The following is a 7,831-nucleotide window of genomic DNA, read 5'->3' as shown; positions in this document are numbered from 1 at the left end:
AGAGAGAGAGAGAGAGAGAGAGAGATTTAGAAGAAACTCTGGTTTGCTCGTTTCCTTTTTCGTCACCTTCGGAAGAGAGCGACCAGTCGCTCCTCTAGTCGGAATTATTGCTGTCAATAGTTAGTGACTAATTTACATCCTTATGTACTTGTATATAAGATCAGATTCTCACCATTGAGACAGAGAAATAGTTATTTCTCAATGAGCCACAGAAATAACATAACCAATTTACAAATATTTTATATATATATATAAACAAACATGTGAAGGCTTACTTAAGAATGTGGAGAAATACTGTGTGGTTCAAACCATGCGGTCCGGCTCCACTCTCCATTGCCATTGGATCTCTTATTAAGACAGTCAGCTGCATTTGACAGGTGCTGGTAATCTATGTACATGTTTTTTTTTTCAAGTAATATTATTTTTGAGGTTTTGTGACATGTTTGTTCGCAACCTATCACTTAGAATCTGGGCATGGGCAGCCCGATCTGACAGCCCGAGCCTGAAGCTCGACAGTTCGGCCGGCTTGGGCTTCAGTTTATGACCCAAAAGCTCTATAAAGCCTAAAATGCCTTAAAAGAAGGGTTTAAGTGAAAAGTATATAAATCATTTAATTAATATTTTAAATATAAAATGCTATCTTTTTACTTTTCATACTAGGCAAGACCAGCCTTGGGATTTTAGGGTCAGGCTATTTAATGCACAACCCATGGAATTACCAGGTCAATTGTCAGTGTACATACACAATTTAACAAGTGATACCATGATAGCCAAGAAGAGAAAGGGCTTGCAATCTATCTCAGAGGGCGGCGCTTTAGCTCGCGGGAGCATATGCTATCTGAATGAACAGTAAATCAAAAAATATATCAAACAAAACTCTAAAAAGTGTAGCGAACCGGGACTAAAGATTTTGGGATTTAGTCCCAGCCCTTTAGTCCCGGTTCCAGAACCGGGACTGAAGGCCCTCTGGAACCGGGGATTAAAGGCCCGTTTTCTACCACTGTGTGTACGTGTATGAGAGTTGTGCGTTTCTGGCCTGTGGTAAATCAATTAGCTTGGCTAGCTTCGCATAGCAGGATCGATCAAGTTGCTTACTGCTCTAAACGTGTGCGTCTCGCTGTTTCAATCGGAGTACCTTCATGGAAGATTGTCATGAGTGAAGGAAAGAAGCGGAGGAGCATGGAGGCGAGGCCATGGCTGCCGGAGGCGGCGGCCTCAGCAGACGCTCGCGGCGAGGTGCTCCTGTAGAGAGAGAGAGAGGGAGGGAGGGAGGGAGGGGGAGGGGGAGAGGGAGAGAGAGAGAGAAGATGAGGTGGTGAGTTCAACGGTCAAAACCATGTCAAGTCAGCACAAAATCACCTGAAGCAATCCAAGGGATCTAAATTTTCTGGTTTCAACCATTGAGGGATTAGACTTTGCTGGTTTTAGAGTTGAGGGACCATTTGTAGACTACCGAAAAAGTTGAGGGACAGAAAATATACTTTTCTCATATCAAGTTAGATTTGCTAGAAAAAAATCCTATTCTCCATTAGCTGCACAAGAATGAATATACACTTTAAATTTTTTGTATGCCTGAGAGTAGCATCCTCTGCAGTGTTTACATGAGCAATGTCCCTAGCCTGAAAAAAAATAACATGGGTGATGTCCCAATTTCCTCAAACATTTATTTTTTATGGGATGTGCCAATTGATTTGTGAAATACATCTCCTATCTTCAATCAGCAAATGTGGAGGAGGCATCTGGCGAAGAAAATGCATGTCTACAAAACATGGTATGTAGTATGTACATCACTATCAATCATTGTTGCGGTGATGTTTGAGGCTCTTGTCACATGATTCTAGTTTCAACTAAATTAGGAGCGGAAGGCTAGAATAAGGAAGCAGCTCCTGGAACCTGAGTTGTTGCCATCTTCCTACGACACCGCGTGGGTGGCTATGGTGCCCTTGCCGGGCTCTCCTCAAGTTCCATGCTCCCCAAAATGTGTTGAGTGGATCCTACAAAACCAGCAGAGCAATGGATCTTGGGGTCTCATCCAAATGGACTCCTCCGTCAACAAGGATGTCCTCTCATCCACATTGCCTTGTGTGCTGGCACTTAGGAGATGGAATGTTGGTGGTGAGCATATCAAAAGAGGTATGAACAAAGATGAATTTGCCTACCCTTTATTGTTGTTTTACTGTCTTGTATCTCAAGTTTTGCCAAACTAATGTGGCCTTGATGCGATAAAAATGGTACTGGCGGGACTATGTTTCATCAGAAGAAAATTCTCTATTGTTACGAATGAGCAGAGTGATACCCCTATAGGCTTCAATATCACGTTTTCGGGTATGCTTAGCCTTGGGACTGAGATGGGTTTGGAATTTCCGGTTGGACAAAATGATCTTGATAGGATTCTTCACCTCCGGGAGATGGAGCTGAAAAGGTTTGTCTGACAGTTCTGGCATGAAAATTGTGTTGTACTCTTTCTTTTCTGGCCATGTTTACACTTCAGGGATAGATGATTTTGAAAGATAGGTTTTTGGGACTGGCTATTTTTCTCTTGTAGAAGATGAACATTTTTCAGTGCGAAGTTCATTTTTTTAATGATTCTCTAAGAACCATGACTTGAAGGAGAAAAGGACCACATGTTAGCACATTTGTCTTTTCCTTAATGAAATGGGCAACCAGAATTTGAGTTAGACATGTATTACCTCTGATTATTATTTCAAAAGTTTGTATCTTATACATATGGACTTTATTCAGACTTCTTGGGGATAAATCTGATGGGAGAAAAGAATATATGGCTTATGTTGCTGAAGGGCTAGGAAACCTGCTCGACTGGAATCAAGTTATGAAGTTCCATATGAAGAATGGGTCGTCGTTCAACTCTCCTTCCACAACTGTTGTTGCGCTAATCCACAATTTTGATGACAAAGCCCTATAGTACCTAAATTTGTTTGTCAGTAAATTTGGTGGTTCAGGTCGGTCTAGCTACCTTTCTTTGTGAGGAATTTGTAAGCTCTTTAGACTGTGGCTAAATACCTAACAATATTAGAATTTTGCAGTGCCAACAGTTTATCCAACAAATATACATTGTCAGCTTTCATTGGTAGATTCTCTTGAAAACATCGGGATATCTCATCATTTTTCTAGTGAGATAAAGATCATCCTGGATGTGGCACACAGGTAACGATCGTGAATAAAGTTCTGGTATTTATCTTTTGTATCTTGTAAACTTCATTGTATCCACTCTGCAGTTTCTGGTTACAGAGAGATGAGGAAATCATGCTAGATGTAGCAACATGCGCAATGGCATTCCGTCTTTTGCGAATGAATGGATATGATGTTTCCTTTACTTTCTTTGGGCGGGAATTTCCTATCTTACAAATGTTATCTTTATATTTTTTTTGTATGTTTAATTTAACTCGCTAATTTCAATACAATGCAGATGATCTGTATCATGTTGATGCATCCACCTTCCATAATTCACTTCAGGGATATTTAAATGATACAAAATCTATATTGGAATTGTACAAAGCTTCAAAAGTCAGTTTATCAGAAAATAAATTTAGCCTAGATAACATAGGCTACTGCGGTTATTGACAGAAAAATTGCTCTCCGAGCGGGTGCAAACAACGGCAATATTTCAAGAGGTCCTTACATGAAATTTAAATCTTAGAAAGTGGACTGATTCTAGCTTCTATTGGGTGTTTACTGTTTCTATGTTTTTATACTTTTAGGTTGAGTATGCTCTTAAATTTCCCTTTTATGCCACAATGGAACGTATAGGCCACAAGAGGAACATTGTGAAGGAAATATGCCCTAGAGGCAATAATAAAGTTATTATTTATTTCCTCATATCATGCTAAATGTTTATTATTCATGCTAGAATTGTATTAACCGGAAACATAATACATGTGTGAATACATGGACAAACATAGTGTCACTAGTATGCCTCTACTTGACTAGCTCGTTGATCAAAGATGGTTGAGTTTCCTAACCATAGACATGAGTTGTCATTTGATTAACGAGATCACATCATGAGGAGAATGATGTGATTGACTTGACCCATTCCGTTAGCTTAGCACTTGATTGTTTAGTTTACTGCTATAGCTTTCTTCATGACTTATACATGTTCCTATGACTATGAGATTATGCAACCCCCGATTACCGGAGGAACACTTTGTGTGCTACAAATGTCACAACGTAACTGGGTGATTATAAAGGTGCTCTACAGGTGTCTCCGATGGTACTTGTTGAGTTGGCATAGATCGAGATTAGGATTTGTCACCCCCGATTATCGGAGAGGTATCTCTGGGCCCTCTCGGTAATGCACATCACTATAAGCCTTGCAAGCAATGTGACTAATGAGTTAGTTGCGGGATGATGCATTACGGAACGAGTAAAGAGACTTGCCGGTAACGGGATTGAGCTAGGTATTGAGATACCGACGATCGAATCTCGGGCAAGTAACATACCGATGACAAAGGGAACACCGTATGTTGTTATGCGGTTTGACCGATAAAGATCTTCGTAGAATATGTAGGAACCAATATGAGCATCTAGGTTCCGCTATTGGTTATTGACCGGAGACTTGTCTCGGTCATGTCTACACAGTTCTCGAACCCGTAGGGTCCGCACGCTTAAAGTTTTGCGACGATCGGTATTATGAGTTTATATGTTTTGATGTACCGAAGGTAGTTCGGAGTCCCGGATATGATCACGGACATGACGAGGAGTCTCGAAATGGTCGAGACATAAAGATCAATATATTGGATGACTATATTCAGACACCGGAAGTGTTCTGGGTAGTTTCGGATAAAACCGGAGTGCCGGAGGGGTTACCGGAACCCCCCGGGGGTTAATGGGCCTTGTTGGGCCCTAGTGGAGAGATGAGAGGGGCCGGCCAGGGCAGGCCGTGCGCCCCCTCCCCCTTTGGTCCGAATTGGACTAGGAAGGGGTGGGTGCCCCCCTTTCCTTCTCCTTCTCCCTCTTCCTTTCCCCTTCCTAGTAGGAGTAGGAAAGAGGGGAGTCCTACTCCTACTAGGAGGAGGACTCCTCCTCCCGGCGCGCCCTACAGGGCCGGACGGCCTCCCCCTTGCTCCTTTATATACGGGGGCAGGGGGCACCCTAGAACACACAAGTTGATCATTGATCTCTCGCAGCCATGTGCGGTGCCCCCCTCCACCATAATCCACCTCGATCATATCGTAGCGGTGCTTAGGCGAAGCCTTGCGTCGGTAGCTTCATCAATCGTGCTGACGAAACTCTCCTTCGAGCTCTACTGGATCGTGAGTTCGCGGGACGTCACCGAGCTGAACGTGTGTTGAACACGGAGGTGCCGTACATTCGGAACTGAGGATCGGTCGATCATGAAGACGTACGACTACATCAACCGCGTTATCATGACGCTTCCGCTATCGGTCTACGAGGGTACGTGGACACACTCTCCCCTCTCGTTGCTATGCATCACCATGATCTTGCATGTGCGTAGGATTTTTTTTAAATTAGTACGTTCCCCTATGCATTGAACACTTTGATGTTTGTGGTTCTCAAAAGCTAAAGATAGAATTTCTGTAAGAGTCTCATTTCTCAAAAAGAATAGTCTATAAAGTCATATAAATAAAGATGTCAGACATAAATTCTAGACATTTTGCTGAATCAGGCCATATCGTGTCAGCCAAGATTTCCTGGCTTTGGCTATTGAAGATTTCAGTTTTTCTCAATCTATTTACCAGGATGAACTCCTGCATCTTGAAAGGTAATGTAAAATATATGCTCTCTTGCCTTATTAATTTCCGTTCTTAGATGTTGAAAAAAAATTGTGGCAACAGTTGGGAAAGGGAATCGGCTGGACCAATTACAGTTTGCACGGCAGAAGCTGACATATTGTTATCTTGCTGCTGCTACTACTATATTTCCTCCTGAACTCTGTCTGATGCTCGCATGTCGTGGGCCAAAAATGGTGTGATCACAACTGTTGTTGATGACTTCTTCGATGTTGGGGGATCAAAAAAAGAACATGAAAACCTCGTAACATTAGTTGAGAAGTAACCCCCTTGGTCCTTCCTTTTGTAAGTGGAGTTGGCGTGTCGGGCATTGCTAACAAGTTTGGTCCCTGATTTGCTAATGTTTATCTTAGGTGGGATGATCACTCCAAAGATGAGGTCTACTCTGAGCAAGTGAAAATATTGTTTTATGTTATCTATACTACAGTCAATCAGCTTGGAGCAGTAGCTTCTGCAATACAAAACCGTGATGTTCGAAAGCACCTGATAGAATTAGTGAGTTTCCATTATGTTTGTCTATTTCTCAAAATAAAAGAAATTGTTCAGCACTGACATGTTGAATCCATCTGCAGTGGCTACAGCCATTGAGATCTATGATGTTCGAGGCAGAATGGCGGATGAGAAAATATGTGCCCACAGTTGAGCAATACATGTCAAATGCAGTTGTTTCCTTCACACTGGGGCCCATTGTGCTCACATCATTGTACTTTGTTGGGCCAAAGCTCTTGGGATGTGTTGTCCAAGATCAAGAATAACGAGCACAATTGGTCGTCTCCTCAATGATATCCTAGGCCTTGAGGTATTTGGGTTCCTTTTATCCTCAACTTCGTATCTACGCACGTCACGGTCGCATATGTATTCTATATTTAGTATAGCTGCATAAACATATGTTATTTTCAAGTTATATATGCTTCACACACCACAACAGGGAAATTCCTTTCATCTTAATATAAACAAATATCCTGATGGTTGCCAGAACAAACTGTAAACAGATATGTGGTGAGATAGAGACACTATAGTAATCCTCAGGACTACAAGTTCTAACAAAAATCAAAATTTGCAGTCATCCATGATCTTGTCAAGAATTTATTCTTGTAAAACACACATCTAAGTGCTTGTCTGGTATTCTTAGGAGTTCCAGGTGATGGTAGAAGACGGACTAATGTTTACTCTTAGAAGCTATAACACATCTAGTAGTTGCGTATCCTGTTATTATATAATAATAATGAAGAGAATAGTAGTAATTACTCATCACTTTTGTCTCATGTATTTTCGACCTGTATGCTGTAATTTGGTACCCTGACAATCTTTTAATCTATTTATTACAGAGGGAGAACAGGGAGAGAAACCTGGATTATGTCTCACTACTTGTTCTCCACAGTGGTGGTTCTATGTCAATTGAAACGGCTAAAGAAACGATACAAAAGGCCATAGCCTCATGTAGAAAAGGCTTGCTAAAGCTGGTTCTTAGGGAAAACACAGTTGTTCCTAGGCCATGCAAGGAGCTGTTCTGGAAGATGTGCAAGATAGTTCACTTGTTCTACTCTCAGATTGATGGATTTAGCTCGCCAAACAAAATGGTGAGCGCGGTTCATGCAGTTATCAACGAGCCGCTAAAACTTCAAATCAACAATCGACCTTTGCCCATGCAGACAGAAAATTAAGGGTTCCGTGTATTTTGCCTTTTTTCTTAATGGACCAAACAATCTGATGCTCTCTTGAGAAAAAACTTATGAATTAGATAACAACCAGCAATATGGATGCACTGTGTATGTGGTACATCAGAAACAACTACTGTACTACATTTGTTATTCAACTTCGTATCTAAATATGTCACATTTGCATATGTATTATATATTTGGTATAGTTGCATAAACATATGTTATTTTTAAGTTATATGCTTCACGTAAATTCCTCGTATACACCGCAAAGCTCCGTATCTGTTGCGTGGTGTTGATCTTTTCTTGTGCAAATCCCGTGCCGTTCTCGGCATTGTACTCGCTGGTGCACTTCTATGTTGATGCAAATACTCCCTCTGTCCGGAAATACTTGTCGTAGAAATG

At 41.4% G+C, this 7,831-nt stretch overlaps 1 pseudogene; it reads left to right on the top strand.

Moving 5' to 3' along the window:
• Positions 1 to 7,432, top strand: part of LOC119361097 — a 14,921-nt pseudogene extending 7,489 nt beyond the window's left edge.
• Positions 7,433 to 7,831: the final 399 nt, after the last annotated feature.

This window comes from Triticum dicoccoides, chromosome 2B, assembly GCF_002162155.2.
Source record: "Triticum dicoccoides isolate Atlit2015 ecotype Zavitan chromosome 2B, WEW_v2.0, whole genome shotgun sequence".
NCBI classification, from domain to species: Eukaryota; Viridiplantae; Streptophyta; class Magnoliopsida; order Poales; family Poaceae; genus Triticum; species Triticum dicoccoides.
The sequence above is the reverse complement of the archived record's forward strand: the minus strand, read 5'-3'. Positions and strand labels throughout refer to the sequence as shown.